The sequence below is a fragment of the Phoca vitulina genome, unplaced genomic scaffold (genome assembly GCF_004348235.1).
Source record: "Phoca vitulina isolate PV1807 unplaced genomic scaffold, GSC_HSeal_1.0 scaffold13, whole genome shotgun sequence".
NCBI classification, from domain to species: domain Eukaryota; kingdom Metazoa; phylum Chordata; class Mammalia; order Carnivora; family Phocidae; genus Phoca; species Phoca vitulina.
Window position 1 is genome coordinate 41,741,102 of NW_022589716.1, and position 23,568 is coordinate 41,764,669.

Consider the following 23,568-nt stretch of genomic DNA (forward strand, 5'->3'; position numbering starts at 1 on the left):
TTAATCTGGAAACAGGAGCCCACTGGGGTTAAAAAAGACCTAACCTCTCCATCTACCTACAGAATTACAATGACATCTAAATTTTACCCCCATAAGCTGTCCATACTCTACCAAGTAGAAAATGACCGAAGTTAGGCAGCAAGAAACCCTTAGAGGCCATATAATGTTGTTCATGGGTTGAAGTGGGAAGAGGAGAATGCTAAGATAGTCTGTTGTCCAGACATGTTTCTTCCCATTCATGTAATTCAGAAATCTATTTCGGCATCCCTCTTAGGTAGTCATCCACATTTGAATTAAAACCATTCATTGATCAGGAGCTTATTTCTGTGCCTTGAGATAATTCATTTGATCTGAATTCATTGATTTGAATATTCTTTATAATGTTAGGGTGAAAGCTGCTTCCCTGTAACATCTAACTATTTTTAATTTTTAATTTTCCTAATTATATCTCTTGGTGTCATTCAGACTGCCCTTTTTCCTCTGAGGAAGCCCTTCAAAATATTGTTGTACCCTGCAGATGCCTCTGGAAAATGTAATTCATTTAAATTCATATGCAAATTAGTTACCAGATTCTTTCCTCCAGGATGGTGGATCAGATAAGAATCTAGAAGGAATAATTAATTTTAGAGCAATCCTGGCTGAATAGTGTTATAGCAGCCTCTGGGGAACCTAAGGGCATTAGGTGTCTCTGGGGAGTCAGGGGAAGAAGGAAAGTGACAGATGGTGTAGAAAGGTAGACAAGGTATCCCAGCAGTTACAAGTTACCTAAGAATGAATAGAGTACAGGGGGAAATCCTGGACTGGGTTCAAGAATCCTGGGTTTTAGTCTTGCCTTTATTTTTGATGAGCTCTATAATTCTGAGCAGTCACTTCTGGTGCCTGGTTTTCTTATCTATAATGTAAGGTAGTTAGATTAGAAAATTTAATAGGCCATGGGTAGCCCTTACAGTGCTATAGCCAATGATTAACAGGAAATAGACCAAATGCATTTTAAGAAAATTTCTGCCCTAGATGTCTAACTTGGCTTCTAGGGGACACATATATCTTCAAGATGAGCAAATTTAATTCTAAACATTCTTTTTTCTTTTGATGGTTTCCTTGGTCCCTACGAATTACAAAATCAGTAGCTGCTTTTTTTTTTTTTATTAACATATAATGTATTATTTTTTTCAGGGGTACAGGTCTGATTCATCAGTCTTACACAATTCACAGGACTCACCATGGCACATACCCTCCCCAGTGTCCATCACCCAGCCACCCCTATCCCTCCCACCCCCCCCTCCACTCCAGCAACCCTCAGTTTGTTTCCTGAGATTAAGAGTCTCTTATGGTTTGTTTCCCTCTCTGGTTTCATCTTGTTTCATTTTTCCCTCCCTTCCCCTATGATCCTCTGTCTTGTTTCTCAAATTCCTCATATCAGTGAGATCATATGATAATTGTCTTTCTCTGATTGACTTATTTCGCTTAGCATAATACCCTCTAGTTCCAAAATCAGTAGCTTCTTAAGAGATCTACATTCAGAGCTGATGAAGACAGTCAGTCTCTGGCTGTGGCCTTCAGAAATGTTTAAGTCATTTGCCTGCAAATGTGTTACCTATGTTATTTTTATTTTTTCCTTTGCTTATAATCTTTTATTATTTTTTTTCTTAACAACAGTTTATTTTTTTTAAGTTTTTACTTAAATTCCAGTTAGATAGCATACAGTGTAATATTAGTTTCAGGTGTACAATATAGTGATTCAACAGTTCCATAAAATGTGTTGTTATTTTTAAATGACCATGAGGAAAGACAGGAAGGAGGTCCAACATGGTGGGGTAGAAAGATACTGAACTCATGGATTATTTCCCTCTGAAAAACATATGAAAACTAGATGAACTGCTTTCTACAACAAAGGATAAAAGGATCATATTGAGGGGCTCCTGGGTGGCTCAGTCAGTTAAACGTTTGCCTTCGGCTCAGGTCATGATCCTAGGGTCCTGGGATGGAGTCCTGCACTGGACTCCTTGCTCAGCAGGGAGCCTACTTCTTCCTTTGCCTGCTGCTCCCCCTGCTTGTACTCTCTCTCTGTGTGTCAAATAAATAAAATCTTAAAAAAAAAAAAAAGGATCATATTGAGATGAGTAGGAGAGGCAGAGATAAGGTCTCACACAAAACCCCACCCCTGGCCTGGGGACCACAATAAGGAGGGTCTCACCAGACAAGCACTTCTCCTGGAGGAAGGAGGGATCAATGTCCCACTTTGGGTACCTCAGCCCCTGGGATTGAGCCTGGTGTTGGGCTCCCTGCTCAGTGGGGAGTCCGTTTCTCCCTCTCTCCCTTCTTCCTCACCCCCGCTCATGTTCTCTCTGGCTCTCTCTCTCAAATAAATAAAATCTTTTAAAAAATTAATTACTTTATTTTTTTTTTAATTTTATTATGTTATGTTAGTCACCATACAATACATCATTAGTTTTTGATGTGGTGATCCACGATCCATTGTATTCGTATAACACCTAGTGCTCCATGCAATATGTGCCCTCCTTAATACCCACCACCGGGCTATTCAATCCCCCCTCCCCCCTCCCCTCTAAAACCCTGTTTGTTTCTCAGAGTCCATAGTCTCTCATGGTTCATCTCTCCCTCCAATTTCCCTCCCTTCATTTTTCCCTTCCTTCTCCTAATGTCCTCGCATGCTATTCCTTATGTTCCACAAATAAGTGAAACCATATGATAATTGACTTTCTCTGCTTGACTTATTTCGCTTAGCATAATCTCCTCCAGTCACATCCATATTGATGTAAAAGTTGGGTATTCATCCTTTCTGATGGCTGAGTAATATTCCATTGTATATATGGACCACATCTTCTTTATCCATTCATCTCTTGAAGGGCATCTCGGCTCTTTCCACAGTTCGGCTATTGCAGACATTGCTGCTATGAACATTGGGGTGCATATGGCCCTTCTTTTCACTACATCTGTATCTTTGGGGTAAATACCCAGGAATGCAATTGCTATCATAGGGTAGCTCTATTTTTAAATTTTTGAGGAACCTCCACACTGTTTTCCAAAGTGGCTGTACCCACTTGCATTCCCACCAACAGTGTAAGAGGGTTCCCCTTTCTCCACAACCTCTCCAACATTTGTTGTTTCTTTCCCTGTCCATTTTTTGCCATTCTAACTGCAGCAACTTCTTTCAAGATACATCTCCAAAAGCTAGTGAAACCAAAGCAAAAATGAACTTTCGGGACTTCATCAAGATAAAAAGCTTCTGCACAGCAAAGGAAACAGTCAACAAAACAAAGAGGCAACCCACAGAATGGGAGAAGATATTTGCAAATGACACTACAGATAAAGGGCTGATATCCAAGATCTATAAAGAACTTCTCAAACTCAACACCCAAAAAACAAATAATCAAGTCAAAAAATGGGCAGAAGATATGAAAAGACACTTCTTTGAAGAAGACATACAAATGGCTAACAGACACATGAAAAAATGTTCATCATCAGTAGCCATCAGGGAAATCCAAATCAAAACCACATTGAGATACCACCTTACACCAGTTAGAATGGCAAAATTAATTACTTTAAATGTAAATGGACTAAATTCTCCAATCAAAGACATGGAGTGGCTGAATGGATTAAAAAAAAAAAGATGCATTTATATATTGCCTTTAAGAGACTCACTTCAGAAGTAAGGACACACTGGGGCACCTGGGTGGCTCAGTTGATTAAGCGTCTGCCTCCAGCTCGGGTCATAATCCCAGGGTCCTGGGATTGAGCCCCACATTGGGCTTCCTGCTCAGCGGGGAGCCTGCTTCTCCCTCTCCCTCTGCTGCTCCCCCTGCTTGTGCTTTCTTGCTCTCTCTGTCAAATAAATAAATAAAATCTTTTAAAAAAAGAGGTAAGAACACACAGAGACTGAAAGTGAAAGAATAAAGATATTCCACACAAATGGTAGCAAAAAGAAAGCTGTTGTAGCTATACTCATATTAGACCAAATAGACTTTAAAACAAAGACTATAATAAAAGACAAAAAGGAGCACTGCATAATGTAAAGGGGTCAATACAGCAAGAAGATATAACGTTTATAAATTTTCGTGCACATAACATAGGAGCACCAAAATATGTAGCAAATATTAACAGATCTAAAGAGAAATTGATAGCAATACAATCGTAATAGGGGATTTCTAAACCCCACTTCCATGAATGGATAGATCATCCATACAGAAAATCAATAAGGAAATATCAACTTTAAATAACACATTAGACCAGATGGATATAATAGGTATATACAGAACATTCCATCCAAAAGCAATAGAATACACATTCTTCTCAAGTACAAATGTAACATTCTCCAGGTAGATCATGTATTCAGCCACAAAACAAGTTTCAGTAAATTCAAGAAGATTGATCATATCAAGCATCTTTTCTGACCACAGTGATATGAAACTAGAAATAAATTATAAGAAGAAAACTAGAAAAAATACAAATTAAACATGCTACCGAACAAGTACTGGGTCATAGACGAAATCAAAGGAGAAATAAAATATTAGAGACAAATGAAATAGAACGTACCAAAATTTATGGGATGCAGTAAAAGCAGTTCTAAGAGAGGAGTTTATAGCAAACTTGGCCTACCTCAAGAAATAAAAGAAATCTCGAATAAACTATTTAACTTTACACCTAAGAAACCAGAAAAAGAACAAATGAAAGAACAGGAGAAAAAGCCCAACATTAGTAGGAGAGAAATAAGGATCAGTGTGGAAATAAATGAAGTAGAGACTAAAAAGGCAGTAGAAAAAAATCAATGAAACGAGCTGATTCTTTGAAAAAAAATTTTTTAAAGTTGACAAACATTTAGCTAGACTCACCACAAAAAAAGAGAAGGCTCAAATAAATGAAATCAGAAATGAATGAGAAATTACAACTGATACCACAAAAATTCAAAAGATCATAAGAAACTGCCATGAACAAATTATACACCAACAACTTGGACAACCTAAAAAAATTAAATTCCTAAAAACATACAATCTTTCACGACTGAACCATGAAGAAGTAGAATATCTGAATAGACTGATTATTAGTAAAGAAATTGAATCAGTAATCAAAAACCTCCCAACAAACAAGAGTCCAGGACCAGATGTCTTCACTGGTGAATTCTACCAAACATTTAAAGATTTAATACTATTCTTCTCAAACTCTTCAAAAAAACCTGAAGAGGAGAGAATGCTTCCAAACTCATTTCATGAGGCCAGCAATACCCTGATACCAAAATCAGACGAGAACACCACAAAAAAAGAAATTTATAGGCCAATATCTCTGGTGAACATAGATGCAAAAATCCTCAAGAAAATATTAGCAAACTGAATTAATCAATACATTAAAATGATCATAAACCATGATCAAGTGAAATTTATTCCAAGGATGCAAGGATGGTTCAACATTTGCAAATCAATCAGTGTGATACACCATATTAACAAAATGAAAGACAATAGGATTATTTTAAGAGATGCAGAAAAATAATTGACAAAATTTAACATCCATTTATGATAAAGACTATCAACAAAGTGGGAACATACTTCAACATAATAAAGGTTGTAATAACAAACCTGCAGCTAATACCATACTCAATATTGAAATGCTGAAAGCTTTTTCTCTAAGATCAGAAATAAGATAAGGATACACACTATCCCCACTTTTATTCAACATAGTATTGGAAGTCCTAGCCACAAGAATTAGGCAAGAAAAAGAAATAAAAGGCATACAAATTGGAAAGGAAGAAGTAAAACTCACTATTTGCAGATGACATTACACTATATAGAGAAAACCCTAAAGACTCCACCTAAAACCTGGTAGAATTAATAAATGAATTCAGTAAAATTGCAGGATATAAAATTAATATATAAAAATCTGTCACATTTCTGTATACTAATAATGAACAATCAAGAAAATCAAGACCAATCAAGAAAATAATCCCATTTATAATTGCAACATAAAGAATAAAACATGGAGGAATAAATTTCTTTCTTTTTAAAAATTTTTATTCAAATTCAATTTAATTAAGATATAGTGTATTATTAGTTTCAGAGGTAGAATTTAGTGATTCATCTGTTGCATATAACACCCAATGCTCATTCCATCAAGTGCCCTTAATACCCACCATCCACTTACCCTGTCCTCCCAACCACCTCCCCTCCAGCAACCCTCAGTTTGTTTCCTATAGTTAAGAGTCTCTTATGGTTTGTTTCCCTCTCTGTTTTTGTCTTATTTTTCCTTCCTTCTCCTATGTTCATCTGTTTTGTTTCTTAAATTCCACATGAGTGGAATCATATGATATTTGTCTTTCTCTTACTGAGTTATTTTGCTTAGCATAATACCCTATAGTTCCATCCATGCCACTGCAAATGGCAAGATTTCATTCTTTTTGATGGCTGAGTAATATTCCATTGTATATATATGCCACATCTTCTTTATCCATTCATCCATCAATGGACATCTGGGCTCTTTCCATAGTTTGGCTGTTGTGGACATTGTATAAACATTGACATGCCACGTGCCTCTTCAGATCAGTATGTTTGTACACCTAATAGTGCAATTGCTAGGTCATAGAGTAGCTCTATTTTTAACTTTTTGAGGAACCCCCGTACTGTCTTCCAGAGTGGCTGCACCAGTTTGCATTCCCACCAACAGTGTAAGAGGGTTCCCCTTTCATGTAGGAATACATTTAATCAAAGAGGTGAAAGACCTGTATACTGAAAAGTATAGGACATTGATGAAAGAAGTTAAAGAAGACACCAATGAATGGAAAGATATTCTGCGCTCATGGATTGGAAGGATTAATATTGTTAAAATGTCCATACTGCCCAAAACAATCTATAGATTCAATGCAATGCATATCAAAATTCTAATGACATTTCTCACAGCTAGAACAAAAAATTCTAAAATTTGTATGTAACCACAAAGACCCCAAATAGCCAAAATAATTTTGAGAAAGAACAAAGTCAGAGGTATCACCCTCCCTGATTTCATAATGTACTACACAGTTATAGTAAACAAAACAGAATGGTATTGGCACAGAAACAGACACATAGATCAATGGAACAGAATCAAGAGCCCAGGAATAAACCCATGTATATATGGTCAATTAACTTCTGACAAAGGAGGCAAGAATATACAATAGGGTAAGGACCCTCTCTTCCATAAGTGTGCTGAAAAAACTGGACATCTAAATGGAAAAGAATGAGACTAGACCACTGTCTTACACTGTTTACAAAAATCAACAGAAAATGGATTAAAGACTTGATTGTATGACCTGAAACCATAAAACTCCTAGAAGAAAACAGGTTGTAAGCTCCTTGACATTGGTTTTAGGGCTGTTATTGTTGTTGCTTGAATCTGACTCCAAGGGAAAGGGAAAAAGGCAAAAATAAATTATCAGGACTACATCAAATTAGAAAGCTTCTCCATAGCGAAGGAAACCATCAACAAAATGAAAAGGCAACCCACCAAATGGGAGAAAATATTTGCAAGTCATATATCAAAAATGGGTTAGTATCCAAAATATATGAAAAACTCATACAACTCAATAGCAAAACAAACAAAAACAAAAACAAACAATCCAGTTAGAAAATGGGCAGAGGATCTTAATAGACATCCTTCCAAAAAGATATACAGATGGCCAATGGGCATGTGAAAAGATCACTAATCATCAGGGAAATGCAAATCAAAACTATAGTGAGATATCACCTTATACCTGTCAGAATGACTATTATCAAAAAGATAAGAAATAGGAAGTGTTGGCAAGGATGTGGAGAAAAGAGAACCCTCATGAACTATTGGTGGGAATGTAAGTTGGTGCAGCTACTATGGAACGAAATATGGAGGGTTTTCTAAAAAATTAAAAATAGAGCTTTTATGATCTAACAATTTCACTATTGGGTACCTATCTGAGGAAAATAAAAATATTAATTTGAAAGATATATGCATCCATATATTCACTGAAGCATTATTTACAATAGCCAAGATATGGAAACAACTGAAGTATCCATCAATGGATGAATGGGTGAAGAAGATGTGGTATGTATATATGATGGAATACTATTCAGCCATTCAAAATGAAATCTTGCCATTTGCAGCAACATGGTTGGACCTTGAGGGTATTATGCTAGTTAGTCAGCCAGAGAGAAACAAATGCCATATGATTCCACTTACATGTGAAATCTAAAAAACAAAGCAAGCAAACAAACAAAACAAAACCCAGACTCATGGATAACAGAGAACAGATTGGTGATTGCCAGAGGGGAAAGGGTGAAATGAGTGAAGAGGATTAAGAAGTACATACTTCCACTTATAAAATAAAAGTCATGGGGATATAATATACAGCATAAAGAGTATAGTCATAATATTGTATTAATTGTTGAATCACTGTGTTGTACACCTGAATCTAAAATGTCCAAAAAGAGAGATGACACAATAGAGTTGAAAGTATACTAAATAGAGAGTCTGAAGACTCAAGTTGAAGTACTGGCTCTGTCACTTCCTTGCCAGTAAAACCTTGAGCTAGTGAGTTAACTTCTCTGTGCCTTAGAATCTTTAGCTGTAAAATAAGAGAGTTGGACTAACTTTCAAGTAACTGAGACTTGGCAACTCAGAAGTAAGGGAATGGAGCTAGAAGCCCCTGGATGGAAAGTCATCTGGGATGACAGCAGGGATAGCAGGATGTTCCTGGCCAGGAGCCTGATAATGAAGCATTACTTCTTGTTGTACCTTGGCCTAACTGAAGTGTGGTATTTTATCCTGATTGTGCCTCTGAAAGACTGGTTAGGTAGTGCTTTTCTAACTTTCTTCCCACAGCTATCCCTAATGACAGAGGAAGGCAAACTCCAGGTTTTTGTGGGAGAGGGGAACAGTACAGCATTAAACAGTCTACTTCAAGTTGAGCAATAGATATATTTAAAATGTTATATTAAGACAATCTCACGGAAATTAAAAAAATTCTATTCTGTAACATATTTTTGTTTTACTATCAACATTGAGTTTTAAATTATTTTTAGGGAAAAGAATATTCAAAGCTATTTCCTTTGTCTCTTCTGCTCATAATCTCAGTAGACAGAAGGCCTAAGTCTGGAATAGTGATAGACACTAAACTGTTTATAGTAGTTTATTTTCAGAGGAGAGATAGAAGAGGACTTTCAGTTAAGTTTGTATTTTTATATTGAACTTACTGCAAGTATATATTCAGAAAAAGTAGAATTTTTAAAAACATCCACCTTTTCTCCAAAAAATCATTGCATGAAATTGGTATTACAGGAAGAGTATGCATATTCTGTGGAGATATGTACTTTTTGACACATTATTCCAATTTAAGGAGCATGGGGCTATAGGAGAAGATGACAACCTTGCGCTAAACTTTTCTCAGAAATATTTTGACATTGTAGAGCCTAAGTTATAGTTTTTAATGTTAGTGTTTCCCAGACTGTTTGCTTTGACCTGTATGGGCAAATTTGATTATCCCAATTATGGAGAGGAGAGGTGTGATTGTTACAATCTTTTTGAGAGGCAGCATGATGTAATAGGAAAAGGACTGGGCTTTGGAGTAAAAAAAATTGTTATTTATGTTTCTGTATCTATCTGTGCAAAATGCCAAAGAAGTTGAGTTCTGTTTTTGAGTTACAAGACCTTGGCAAACATCTAAATTCTCTAAACTTCCATGATTTTATTCAGAAATGATCCCTGCATCCTTTGAGGGTTGTTTTGAAAATTAAGTAAGATAATATATGCATAGGGCACCTGGGTGGCTCAGTTGCTTAAGCAACTGCCTTCGGCTCAGGTCATGATCCTGGAGTCCCAGGATCGAGTCCCACATCGGGCTCCTTGCTCAGCAGGGAGTCTGCTTCTCTCTCTGCCCCTCCCCCCTCATGTGCTCTCTCTCTCTCTCTCAAATAAATAAATAAAATCTTAAAAAATATATATATATGCATAAGTGCCCAACATAGCACTTGGCACATACTAAATACTTAACAAACTTTCTTTTCCTTACTTCTTTCTTCTTGTTGAGGAAGCACTTTATTCCTTTCAAAAAGCTTTCATATTCAAGGTCCGTTTTGATCCTCACAGCTCAATTGATGATCATCCTTACTTTAAAATAAGGGAAGGTGAGGGATGTCCACTTGCACCACTCTTATTTAACATAGTACTGGAAGTCCTAGCCTCAGCAGTCGGACAACAAAAAGAAATAAAAGGCAACCAAATTGGCAAGGAAGAAGTCAAACTTTCACTATTTACAGATAACATGATACCCCATATAGAAAACCCAAAAGACTCCATGAAAAAAATTGCTAGAACTGATACACTAATTCAGTAAAGTTATAAGATACAAAATCAACATACAGAAATCTGTTGCATCTCTATATGCCATTAATGAAGAAGCAGAGAAATCAAGGAATCAATCCCATTTATAATTGCATCTAAAACCGTAAGATACCTAGGAATAAACCTAACCAAAGAGGTAAAAGATCTGTATGTACTCTGTAAACCATAAAGCAATTATGAAAGAAATTGAAGATGCCACAATGAAATAGAAAAATATTCCATTCTCACGATTGGAAGAACAAATATTGTTAAAATATCTATTCTACCCAAAGCAATCTATACATTTAATGCATCCCTATTAAAATACCAGCAGCGTTTTTCACAGAGCTAGAACAAACAATCCTAAAATTTGTATGGAACCACAGAAGACCTGAATAGCCAAAGCAATCTTGAAAAAGAAAAGCAAAGCTGAAGGTATCACAATTCTGGACTTCAAATTCTATTACAAAGCTGTAGTGATCAAGACACTGGTACTGGCACAAAAACAGGTACATAGATCAATGGAACAGAAAAGAAAACCCAGAAATGGACCCACCGCTATATGGTCAACTAATCTTCAACAAAGCAGTAAAGAATATCCAATGGAAAAAAAGACAGTCTCTCCAACAAATGGTGTTGGGAAAACTGGACAGAAACATGCAAAAGAATGAAACTGGACTACTTTTTTACACCATACACAAAAATAAATTCAAAATGGATGAAAGACGTAAATATGAGACAGGAAATCATCAAAATCCTAGAGGAGAACACAGGCAGTAACCTCTTTGACATCAGCTGTAGCAAATTCCTACTAGATATGTCCCCTGAGGCAAGGGAAACAAAAGCAAAAATGAACTATTGGGACTTCATCAATATAAAAACTTCTGCCAGTGAAGGAAACAATCAATAAAACTAAAAGGCAACCTACGGAATGGGAGAAGATATTTGCAAATGACATGTAAAGGGTTAGTATCCAAAATGTGTAAAGAACTTATCAAACTCAACACCCAGAAAGCAAATAATCCAGTTAAGAAATGGGCAGAAGACATGAATAGACATTTTTTCCAAAGAAGACATACAGATGGCTAACAGACACATGAAAAGATGCTCAACATCATTCATCATCAGGGAAATACAAATCAAAGCTATGATAATACCACCTCACACCTATCAGAATGGCTAAAATTAACAACACAGGAAACAACAGATGTTGGTAAGGATATGGGGAAAGGGGAACCCTCTTATACTGTTGGTGGGAATGCAAACTGGTGCAGCCACTCTGGAGAACAGTATGGAGGTTTCTCAAAAAGTTAAAAATATAACTACTCTACAGTCCAGCAATGGAACTACCAGGTATTTACCCAAAGGATACAAAAATACTGATTCAGAGAGACACATGCACGCTGATGTTTATAGCAATATTATCTACAATAACCAAATTATGGAAAGAGCCCAAATGTCCACAGGTGAATGGATAAAGAAGTGGTGGTATATACATACAATGGAATATTACTCGGCCATAAAAAAGAATGAAATCTCACCATTTGCAATGACATGGATGGAGCTAGAGAGTATTATGCTAAGGGAAACAAGTCAGTCAGAGAAAGACAAATAGCATATGATTCCACTCATATGTGGAATTTAAGAAACAAAACAGTGAACATAGAGGGGAAAAACAAAGGAGAGGTAAACCAGAAAACAGACTCTTTAACTATAGAGAACAAACTGAGGGTTGCTAGAGGGGAAGTGGGGGGGATGGGTTAAATGGGCGATAGGTATTAAGGAGGGCACTTGTTTGGATGAGTACTGGGTGTTGTAAGTGATGAATCACTAAATTCTACACTTGAAACTAATGTTACACTCTATGTTTACTAACTGGAGTTTAAATAAAAACTTGAAAAGGAAAAAAAAAATAAGGGAAGGTGATGGGGCAGGGAAGGTGACTTATTGAGATCACTTTCAATATAAGCAGAAGAGCTAGGACTTGAAGCCAGGTTTTTTGATTTGCCACAGGGCTTTTATTTTGTACTTAATTTGGTGGAATTTCTTTGGTATTTAAATTGGATTTTGGGTATTATTTATGGTATTTAGTTCTGTCAAAATAATAAAATCTCAAGACTTAGTGGAGACTTAATAGTGGTCTAGCTGTATTTTGCCCCTTACTCAACAGAGGAATTGACCATCAAATAAATATAAGGCAGCAGCCTATGTAGAAGTGTTTAAAGCATTACTTGGAAGTTGTGAGACATAGGGGTATAGCAAAATGAACATCAAGCCTTCTAATAAGAACTTCTGGATTTGAGTTTCAGAACTACTTTGGCCAAGTCACAAAATAATTGTACAGAATAGGTATTAACCATCAATAGAAGGAGATGTCACCATAAAGGTAATTAAGGCAAATTACTACAGATGGGTCATTATTTTCACCAAGGAAAGTTTTTTTTTTTTTTAAGGTGAGTTTTTTCCCCCTTAAATATGTTATCTTTAAGTCTTCTTATATATCTAAGATCATTTATCAGTGGCTTCTTGGAATTTGAGCTTTTTAGGGTCACCTAAGAGGAATTAGTGGGAAAAAATTGGAACTGTTATCACTGCTAAATAGAGCGCCAGCATTCAAACTTTCTTCACTATGTTTTAAAATGTGGTTAGATAATAACCCTAAAGATAATTAGGGCTTATATCCAAGTATGGAAAAAACTATGGGCTCAACTATGTGCTCTCCATTTTTCAAGAGATAGTTGAGACAAAATCTCTGCTTTCCAAAAACTCAATCTAGTAGGGACTACAGATATGAATGCAATTAGCCATAATAAGTGAGAGAAAGGCTTGCTTGGGGAGATACCAGGAACACAGAGGAAGAAGTAAATAACCTACCAGGAAGGGTCACATCAAGTGACTTTGAAGGATGAGTAAAATTTTTTGAGATAGACAAGGGACTCTGTTGGGGATGGGGTTGATTATTCTGGCAGAGAAAATAATATACATAAAAATGCAGAAGCATTAAAGTGCATATTTTTAAATAGTAGATCTTATGGTATGACTTGCTACATGGAATGGAGTTGGCAAGGATGACTTCAGAAAAGCAGGCTGACATGCAGAAGAATGAAACTGGACCATTTCCTTACACCACACACAAAAATAGACTCCAAATGGTTGAAAGACCTCAATGTGAGACAGGAGTCCATCAAAATCCTAAAGGAGAGCACAGGCAGCAACCTCTTCGACCTCAGCTGCAGCAACTTCTTCCTAGAAACATCGCCAAAGGCAAGGGAAGCAAGGGCAAAAATGAACTATTGGGACTTCATCAAGATAAAAAGCTTTTGCAAAGCAAAGGAAACAGTCAACAAAACCAAAAGACAACTGACAGAATGGGAGAAGATATTTGCAAATGACATATCAGATAAAAGGCTAGTATCCAAAATCTATAAAGAACTCATCAAACTCAACACCAAAAGAACAAAGAATCCAATCAAGAAATGGGCAGAAGACATGAACAGACATTTTTCCAAAGAAGACATCCAAATGGCCAACAGACACATGAAAAAGTGTTCAATATTGCTCGGCATCAGGGAAATCCAAATCAAAACCTCAATGAGATACCACCTCACACCAGTCAGAATGGCTAAAATTAACAAGTCAGGAAACGGCAGATGTTGGTGGGGATGCGGAGAAAGGGGAACCCTCCTACACTGTTGGTGGGAATGCAAGCTGGTGCAGCCACTCTGGAAAACAGTATGGAGGTTCCTCAAAAAGTTGAAAATAGAGCTACCATATGACCCAGCAATTGCACTACTCGGTATTTACCCCAAAGATACAAAAGTAGGGACCCGAAAGGGTATGTGCACCCCGATGTTTATAGCAGCAATGTCCACAGTAGCCAAACTGTGGAAAGAGCCAAGATGTCCATCAACAGATGAATGGATAAAGAAGATGTGGTATATATATACAATGGAATATTATGCAGCCATCAAAAGGAATGAGCTCTTGCCATTTGCACCGACGTGGATGGAACTGGAGGGTAGTATGCTGAGCGAAATAAGTCAAACAGAGAAAGACATGTATCATATGACCTCACTGATATGAGGAATTCTTAATCTCAGGAAACAAACTGAGGGTTGCTGGAGTGGGGGGTGGGGTGGGAGGGATGGGGTGACTGGGTGATGGACACTGGGGAGGGTATGTGTTCTGGTAAGCGCCCAGAAATGTACAAAGCTGATGAAATGAAGATATGAACCTCTGAAAAAAATAATGCAATATATGTTAAGAAAGAAAAGAAGAAGAAGAAGGTAGCAGGAGGGGAAGAATGAAGGGGGGGAAATCGGAGGGGGAGAAGAACCATGAGAGACGATGGACTCTGAAAAACAAACTGAGGGTTCTAGAGGGGAGAGGGGTGGGAGGGTGGGTTAGCCTGGTGATGGGTATTGAGGAGGGCACGTTCTGCATGGAGCACTGGGTGTTATGCACAAACAATGAATCATGGAACACTATATCTAAAACTAATGATGTAATGTATGGGGATTAACATAACAATAAAAAAATTAAAAAAAAAAAAAAGAAAAGCAGGCTGGATCAAGGTTGTAAAAATCCTTGAAAACCAGGCAGAGCTTGACTTGAAGACATTTTTTAAAAATCCAAAGAGTGACACGATCAAATAGAGCTTTTGGAAGATCATGTAGTATGGCTGGCTGGGCCTCGATTTTCTGAACCTTTGAATGCTGGGAAGGATAGTACTTCAGGCCTTTAAAGATTTTTATTTGTCAGAGAGAGAGAGAGAGAAAGAGAGCGCACAAGCAGGGGGAGGGGCAGGCAGAGGGAGAAGCAAGCTTCCTGCTGAGCAGGAGCCTGACGTAGGACTCCATCTGGACCCTGGGATCATGACCTGAGCCAAAGGCAGACGCTTAACCAACTGAGCCACTCAGGCATCCCTACTTCAGGCCTTTAGAATTCACTGCTTGCTTGGAATCGGAGATTCTTAGAATTGGAGGGGATCTTAAGTGTTATTTAGTCTAGTAGTTATCTGTCTTATGCATCAGAAATTCATGCAGAACTTTTAAAAAAAAATTAAGATTCCCAATTTCCACCTTAGATCTCTTTACTCAGACCCTCCATGTTGGGATCCTTGATTTTTCTTTTAATAAATTTTCCAGGTGATTTTCATAACTAGTCAGAGCTGTGGAACAATGTTTGAGAACCACAGGTCTAGACCAATCCTGTTTCTCATCCAATTCCCACCACTTCATGAGTGGAAAATTTGTTTCCAGCTCTCCTGTTTCTTAATTCATGTCCAGGACTTAATTCAATCCACCTTCACTTCTCCAACATTTTCTTGACCTGGTATTTCCCTTTATATACCTATTTTCAAACAAAAACCAAAGCAAAATGAACAGCAACAAAAGTACCCAGCCACTTATTGTCCACTATTATACTCCTGGGTGCTTATCCATGTTTACCTTATAATTCTTAAAATAACTGTGTGGAGGGTATTGTTATTCTGATTTCTGAAGAGGTTACATAACACTCAAGGCCACATAACTTGTAGGTGACAGAACTGAATCTTCAAACCAAGGTTGATTCTGTGCTTTATTTAATTTTTTCTGCTGCCTCCAATGTCACCTTCTATTGTGATTCTGCTGAGTAGACCTCCTCTTCATCAATGATGAGATCTACAAATTTAGGTTCTCAGATCCAGTCTAGTCTGAAGGTGTTCCACCATGTTCTCTTCTAGCCAAATCCTGTCCTAATCATGTCCTTGTTCCTTCTTGAAGTCTTCTTACTATACTTCTATCTATTGAGCTCTTTCCAAGCCCATCTGAATTCAGAACAGTTATTAGCTATGCCACTTACTTGGAATCCCTTTCACCATTCACATTATTTCATCTCTCATATATTATTTCTTATGTCCTTAACCAGACAGTAGGCTTCTTGAGATAAGTCTTATTTCATGTATCATTGTGTTCTACATCCTAGGTGTTTCAAAATGTTTTACATAGTTGGTACACAATAAATGTTTATTGATTGACCACCTGGAACATTTGGGAGATGAGAGAAGGGATTGTTGGGTCAGAATTTGAGGTGGCTTTTGAAATCATCTTTTAGGTTTCTTGACCAGTACCAAAGAGCTTTTGGAGCTCTGAAAGTAGCTTATAATATTTTTCCTTTTCCTACATTTTCATCACTTTTCTCAGCAGGGGACCTAATGACATTCCTTCTCTAGGTTCTGTTGGCCATCCTAATAACCCTTCCTCTCCTGGTCCACCTTTGACCTTGAACTTACCACTTCCTGCTTTGGGCCTGTCCCTTCATTAGTAAAATAAGATCAAAGTAATCATTAGGTATCTTTTCAGCTCTAATATTCTATGGTGCCATAGTCCAGAAGCTCTGTTGAATGATGAAGGAAATTACTTATCACATTTCCTTGTCATTGTAGAAGCCAAATTGGTTTGATGAACAGGTTCTGTAGAATAAAAACTTCTTCATCCAAGCCCCAGACTTAATGGGCATATTAGTATTGGTGGTCCCTATAGGTTTTTTATCAAAGGAAACTTCAGACATAGGGATGGTGATATCTGTCAGTGTTAGCTGCAACTGAGAGATATAAGCTAAGAAAATGTGATTGACATCATTAGACAGTGTGATATTACTCTCAAAGCACACCCCAGCATCTGAATTATTTTTATCTCATGTAGGTCAGAGTCTAGGTCTTGTTCCCTTTCCCTGGGAAGGTGGGTAGGTAGACAGTTTAATGATGGTTTTTTCCTACCAGGACATTTGGTTTTAATAATGGGCTCAAATGTTTCTTTGTTCCACTGGGAACTTCAACCGTAATAAGGAAACTTAGTAGTAAAAATACTTTGATGTGGGAAAAAATAAGCACCTTTTGCTGAAATCAGGTTGCTCACATCACTGACCCTGAGCATTATTCTTCTTTCCACATCCGTATTCTTTTTTTCTGAGTGTCCTGCCCCTTTTTGCTGATATCCTCACTAAATATCCTGACTGTACTAATAGGTCCTTTTCAAAAGCCCATTCCCATCTCCATCTCCCCAACAGCCCTTTATCCTTTCTCTATAATTCTAATATAAGAAGCCTCTGTATGCAATTTAATGCTTAGTTCTCTACTGTCTTCCTATATTATTATCTCATTTATTATTATCTCATTGTATTATCTCTATATGTCTCAATGTGTGTTCATTTGTTTTCTTAAATTATTTGCTTTTTGAAGGCAAGGAGCTATCTTTGTTCATCTCCATAATCCTAATATCACTGAGATGGCCCCAGAAACAGTATAGAGGAGGGAGTGAAGGGAGTGCAAGGGACTTAACATTTATTGAATTTATGCCTTGTATTAGGGCTGTGTACCTCATTGTTTATTTTTCAATCTTTATGACAGCCTAAAGTTAGGAAATATTAAGTCCATTTTACTCCTAAGGAAACTTGACACCAGAGAGGTTAAGTCAGGGGGAAGGGAGGTCAGAGGCGGTGTGGAAACAGGCATATTTAGTATTAGATTCCTCCCTCTCTGCCATTTACTTTTTTTTTTTTTTTTTTTGGATGTCTGATCTTATTTATTTGTCACTCTTAGAAAATCTCATTTTTGACTGGACTCAGACTTAGAGGTAGAAGCTCTCATAGAGGACAGCCTCTGTTTCTTGGCAATCTGTTCCTGGCGTTTTTCTTTGGCCTCCTTTATTCTCTTAGCCAAAAGTTTAGCATATTCTGCAACCTCTTCCTTAGTTTTCTTAGTGCGCTGCTTCTTCAAAGCAATACGCCAACGTTTGTGCTGGAGGACATGTGGAGTGACAAGATGCTGAATCTTAGGCGCTTTGGTTCTAGGTTTCTTACCTTTTTGTTTAGGGACTTTCTCACAACATACTGGCGGACATCATCTTCTTAAGAGAGATTGAAAAGTTTGCAGATTCTGCTGGCTCTTTTGGGCCCCAGGCACCGTTGTATCAGTGAGTCCAGGAATATCCTTCTCCCCTTATTTTACAATGACCAAGTTGAGAACACTGAGATTGGCATCCACAATGCAACCCCGAACAGATTTGTGCTTTCTCTCTCCAGTCCTCCTTGGTCTATAGCAGCAATGCCCCTTACTCAGCAGCAGGAGGACACGGCCATGGGTCAAGACACCCTGATTCATGGGGAAGCCTTGTTTGTCATTGCTACCACTGATTCAGACCACATAACCCTTCCATTCTTCACCCAGAGCATCAGCAGCAACTTCTGTGACCATACACTTCTCATAAAAGGTACAAAGTTTGAGTTCATCGTCCACTTCAATGAGTTTCTGGCAGCCAGTAGCTGGGAAAGAGATGTTCAGCTTCATCCTGAAGCAGCCTACCACCTCCAAGGCACCACAAAAAAGAGGCCCCTCTGCCATTTACTTTTTGTTTTACCACAGTAAGTTATTTAACCTCTCTGAGCTTCAGTTTCAAGATGGAGATAAAACTACCTTATTGGGTACTTGTGAACCTTAATGAGAAAGATAATATAAATAAGGAACCTTTGGGTGCTTGGCCCATAAGCAGCTAATAAATGAGACATTTGAAGATAGAATGGACAGGACTTGCTATTGGATTGGTTGTAGTACACAAGAGGAAAAAAAATGAGGCATGACTCCTGGTGTCTGTCTTGAACAGCTGAGAAAATAATGATATAATTTACAGAGAATCTGGGACACTAGAAACAAAACAGTTGTGAAAGGGAAATGACTAATTTTGAGATGTTGAATAGGTAATTGAATATGCAAGTCTACAGCTCAAAGGAGTGATCTGAAACAAAGATATATGTAAAATCTGGGAGTTGTTGGCCTCTATGTGGTAACTGAAGCCCTCAGGTAGAAGAGAAAGATAAAAAGCAGAGTTAGAGTATCTATATTCTGTAAAACTTCAATATTTAAAAGTGAGTAGAGAATAACTGAACAAAGGCAACTTAAAAAGGTAGCCAGATGGGTTGGAAAACCAGGAAGGTATAGTGTCAGAGAAGCCAAGGGAAGAAAACATTTTAAGAACGAATTATTACACATGGTATCTTTCTTTTTCACCTTCCATTTACTCTTCAGCCCAGTACAGTCTGGCTTCTACACCATCCCCTCAACTGCACTGAAATGGCTCTTTTCAAAGGACCATAATCCACAGTTGGACACATTTAGTGGGCATTTCTCCATCCTCACTGAACAGCGTTTAGCACAGTTGACCATTCCCTCTTTCTTTCCCTTACTTCTGTGGCTCTTCTTTTTTAGTACCCTTTCATAGTTATTCCTCCTCTACCTGATCCCTAAATGTTGGGATTCCTGAGGGCTCAGAACCAAGCTCTTATCTCCTCTCTTTCTGAAAATTCTTTTCTTAGGTGATCTCAACCATTGCTATAGATATGTTATGACTTTTTTTTTTTAAAGATTTTATTTATTTATTTGACAGAGAGAGACACAGCGAGAGAGGGAACACAAGCAGGGGGAGTGGGAGAGGGAGAAGCAGGCTTCCTGCTCCTCCCTTCCTTGCAGGGAGCCCGATGTGGGGCTCAATCCCAGGACCCTGGGGCCATGACCTGAGCCAAAGGCAGAGGCTTAACGACTGAGCCACCCAGATGCCCCAATTTGTTATGAGTTTGATCTGATAACTTCCAATTTTTTTTTTAAAGATTTTATTTATCTGACAGAGAGAGACACAGCGAGAGAGGGAACACAAGCAGGGGGAGTGGGAGAGGGAGAAGCAGACCTCCCGCCAAGCAGGGAGCCTGACGCGGGGCTCGATCCCAGGACCCTGGGATCATGACTGAGCTGAAGGCAGACGCTTAACGACTGAGCCACCCAGGTGCCCCCTTTTTTTTAATGATTAAAAAAAAAAAAATTTATTTATTTATTTGACAGAGAGAGAGAGAGACAACGAGAGAGGGAACACAAGCAGGGGCAGAGGGAGAGGGAGAAGCAGGCTTCCTGCTGAGCAGGGAGCCTGACATTGGGCTCGATCCCAGGACTCTTGAGATCATGACCTGAGCCAAAGGCAGACACTTAATGACTGAGCTACCCAGGCGCCCCAACTTCCAAATTTTTATTTTCAGTAAGACTTCTCCAGTGAGCTTCAATTTTCTGCATGACATCTCCACTTACATGATATGTGTATATATATATATATATATATCTCCCAAACAGAACTGTTGAATATTTTCCCCTTCAAACCTGTGTCCTCTTCAACACTTTTTTTCATCTTAATAAATAGTGCCACTGTCCAAACCAGTCAAGCTCGAACTTTGGGGTAAGCTTCACTCCCTGTCATTCTTGACAACTAACACCAAATCAAATGTGTTCTATTTCCAGACTATCTCAAATTATCACATTTCTGTCTGGTCTAGGTCCTATTAGTTTTCACCTAGCCTCCTATCTACTTTTTATGCCTTCAGTCTTGGCTTCCTATAATTCTTTCTCCATACTGCAGGGAAAGAGATCTCTTAAAAATATAAATTTGGTATGGCATGTATGAGTTAAAGATGAAATTAATCACTTTCACATTAAAACATTCTTGCTGGTTCCTTCAGAATCCTACAGCAGGTTAGGGGGTGGCTTGGAAGAGAACCCAGGTGTCTAGAGAACCAGTCCAGAGCTCCAGAAGGACACTTACTAATAGGATTCCAAGTGACATTTTCTCAAAGTTAAGTAAAAAGAAGGCACATGGCTTTTCTGTTTATTCTGTTAATTATAAGACTTCTGCTATTAGATTTATATTATAAAATTCATTTGTGATCATCAGCTTTTGCTTATGCCTGAGGGCTCAGTGCCTTTGATGAGTTATCAGCAGAGTGAGAATCAATTCAAAAAACATTTCCTCAGTTCCTTCTCTGTGTTAAATTTTAGGTATACAAAGATGAGTAAGGTCTATACCTTATATCTGTCCTCAAAATTCACAGTCTAGTAAAGCAAACAGGGTAGATTAAATATTAGCTATAATAAATGCATATAAAGAGGGCTGTAGAAGAAGATGTAGGAGTGATTGATTTGGCTCTTGGGTAGATGGAGTGAAGACCTAACAGAGGAATTAACACTTACACTAGATCATAAAGGATGAATTGGCATTTGCCATAACAGAGAGAGGGCATCTTGGAAGAAAACATGATCACAAGCATAAAAATACATCAGATAATGTTACGGAAATACTTCATAAAATTACACAGTGACTCTAAATCCCAGAGGAAAGAAATTGTGCACCAGAAGATAAAGATTCTGAGGAAACAGAAATAAGGAAAAGTGAAAAGTGGATCAAGTTAAGAATTGCCTAAGTCAAAAAGGAAACAGTTATGTCAGTGAGAATGATGGAGTGCAGCTATCTGACAAATCTCTCCATAAAAGTGATGTAATCACCTTTATGAATCAGTAGGGGAAAAAAGCAATGTGCTTTTTGGGCAAAACTTGTCAAAATCTACTTTGTCAGAACTGTGGAAATTAACTATAGGTCTACAGCAATCCAAAGAGCATCTTGAAGAAAAATGGCTGAATCTCCATGAGACTGAGGATGGAGCTCCTTCAAAGTCCCATATCCAAAGAATTGCCATTATTTGACTTGCTTGATGATTCCCTGGAAGACTCCATTTGTAAGGCTTGTCTTTATTGACCTGACTGGAAACTTGCCCAGTGAGAAAAGTCTTTTCTCTGGGGGCATTTTCTAAAAACAGTCAGTGGCAATGGCTTATTTAACATCATGGCTGCCTGAAGTAGTAGAAACTTAAAAGGAAAAGTTGAGGAATGAGATGTCCATAGAAGACTTCAAAAAGCTCTGGAATATTACTTGCAATTTAGAAGGCCATGCACATGTGCAGGGCTGTGTGTATGTGCAGGATTTGTAGGCTACAGCAGAGTTGTAAGCTGCCTGGCTGAGTATTGAAGTCCTATCCCAAGACACAGAGATCCTTCAGGAAAGACTAGACTTATTGGTTCCAGGCATTTAAGGAAATCTCTGTTCAATTATTAACAGACCACTAAGCTAAATGAGCAGAGACTTTACTGGCTACACACAAAGAATACAGACTTTTCCCATCGAAGTCACTAAACAAACAGCAGCAGTAGTGCTTTGACTTATTCCCATGTGATCTCATTTATATGTGGAATCTAAAAAAGAAAAAAGGAAAACCAAAACAAAACAAACCAAGGTCAAAGATATAGAGAACAGATTGGTGGTTGCCAGAGTTGAGGGATGGGGGTGGGAGAAACAGTTGAAGAGAGTCCAAAGGTACAAACTTCTCATTATAAATAACTTATGGGGATATAATGTACAGCATGTTGAGTATAATTAATAATACTGTACTGCATATTTGAAAGCTGCTAAGAGGGTAGATCTTAAAAGTTCTCATCACAAGAAAAAAATTGTAACTATGTAAGGTGATGGATGTTAACTAGACTTATTGTGGTGGTCATTTCACAATGTATACAAATATTGAATCATGTTTTACACCTGAAACCAATATAATGTTATATGTCAATTATACCTCAATTTTAAAAAAGAATTAAAGGAAAATATGAGAATTATGTATACCCAAATAGAGAATAACAATGAACAGAAAAATATATAAGGGTATATAAAATAGATATAAAAGATACATAGATATATAAAGATATATAGATATATAAAGGTATATAAGATAGACATTCTGCGGTTTCAAAATACAATAACTGAAATGAAAAATTCACTAGAGAGGTTCAACAGCAGATTTAAGCAGGCAGAGGAAAAGAATCAGTGAACTTGAAGATTGTTCAATTGAGATTATATAGTCGGAAGATTAGAAATAAAAAAGAAAGAAGAAAAATGAACAGAACCTCCAAGACCTGTGGAATATCATCAAACATACCAACATAAACATAATGGGAGTCCCAAAAGGAGAGAGAGAAAAAGCAGAAAGAGTATTTGACAAAATAATGGTAGAAAACTTCTCAAATTTGATGAAATACCCAAGAAGCTCAATAAGCTTCAAGTAGTATAAAGTCAAAAGAGATATACACCTAAATCATCATAATCAAATTATCAAAGCCAGACCCAAAGATAATTTTGACAGCATAAAAAAATATGACAGCATAAAAAAAACTCATCATGTATAGGGGACCCTCAAAAAGATTAACAGCTTATTTTTCATCAGAAATGATGGAGGCCAGAAGGCAGTGGGATGACATATTGAAAATGCCAAAAGAAAAAAGACTGTCAATGAAGAATTCTATATCCAACAACATCATCATTAAAAAGTGTAGGCGAAATT

At 37.6% G+C, this 23,568-nt stretch overlaps 1 protein-coding gene and 1 pseudogene across 1 annotated transcript in view; one reads left to right on the forward strand and one right to left on the reverse strand.

The window, feature by feature from the left end:
- The window catches only part of SYN2 (synapsin II), a 192,361-nt gene that overhangs the window by 69,346 nt on the left and 99,447 nt on the right, over positions 1–23,568 (forward strand). The window lies entirely within an intron of this gene.
- On the reverse strand, positions 15,202–19,767 carry LOC116636802 (annotated as a pseudogene).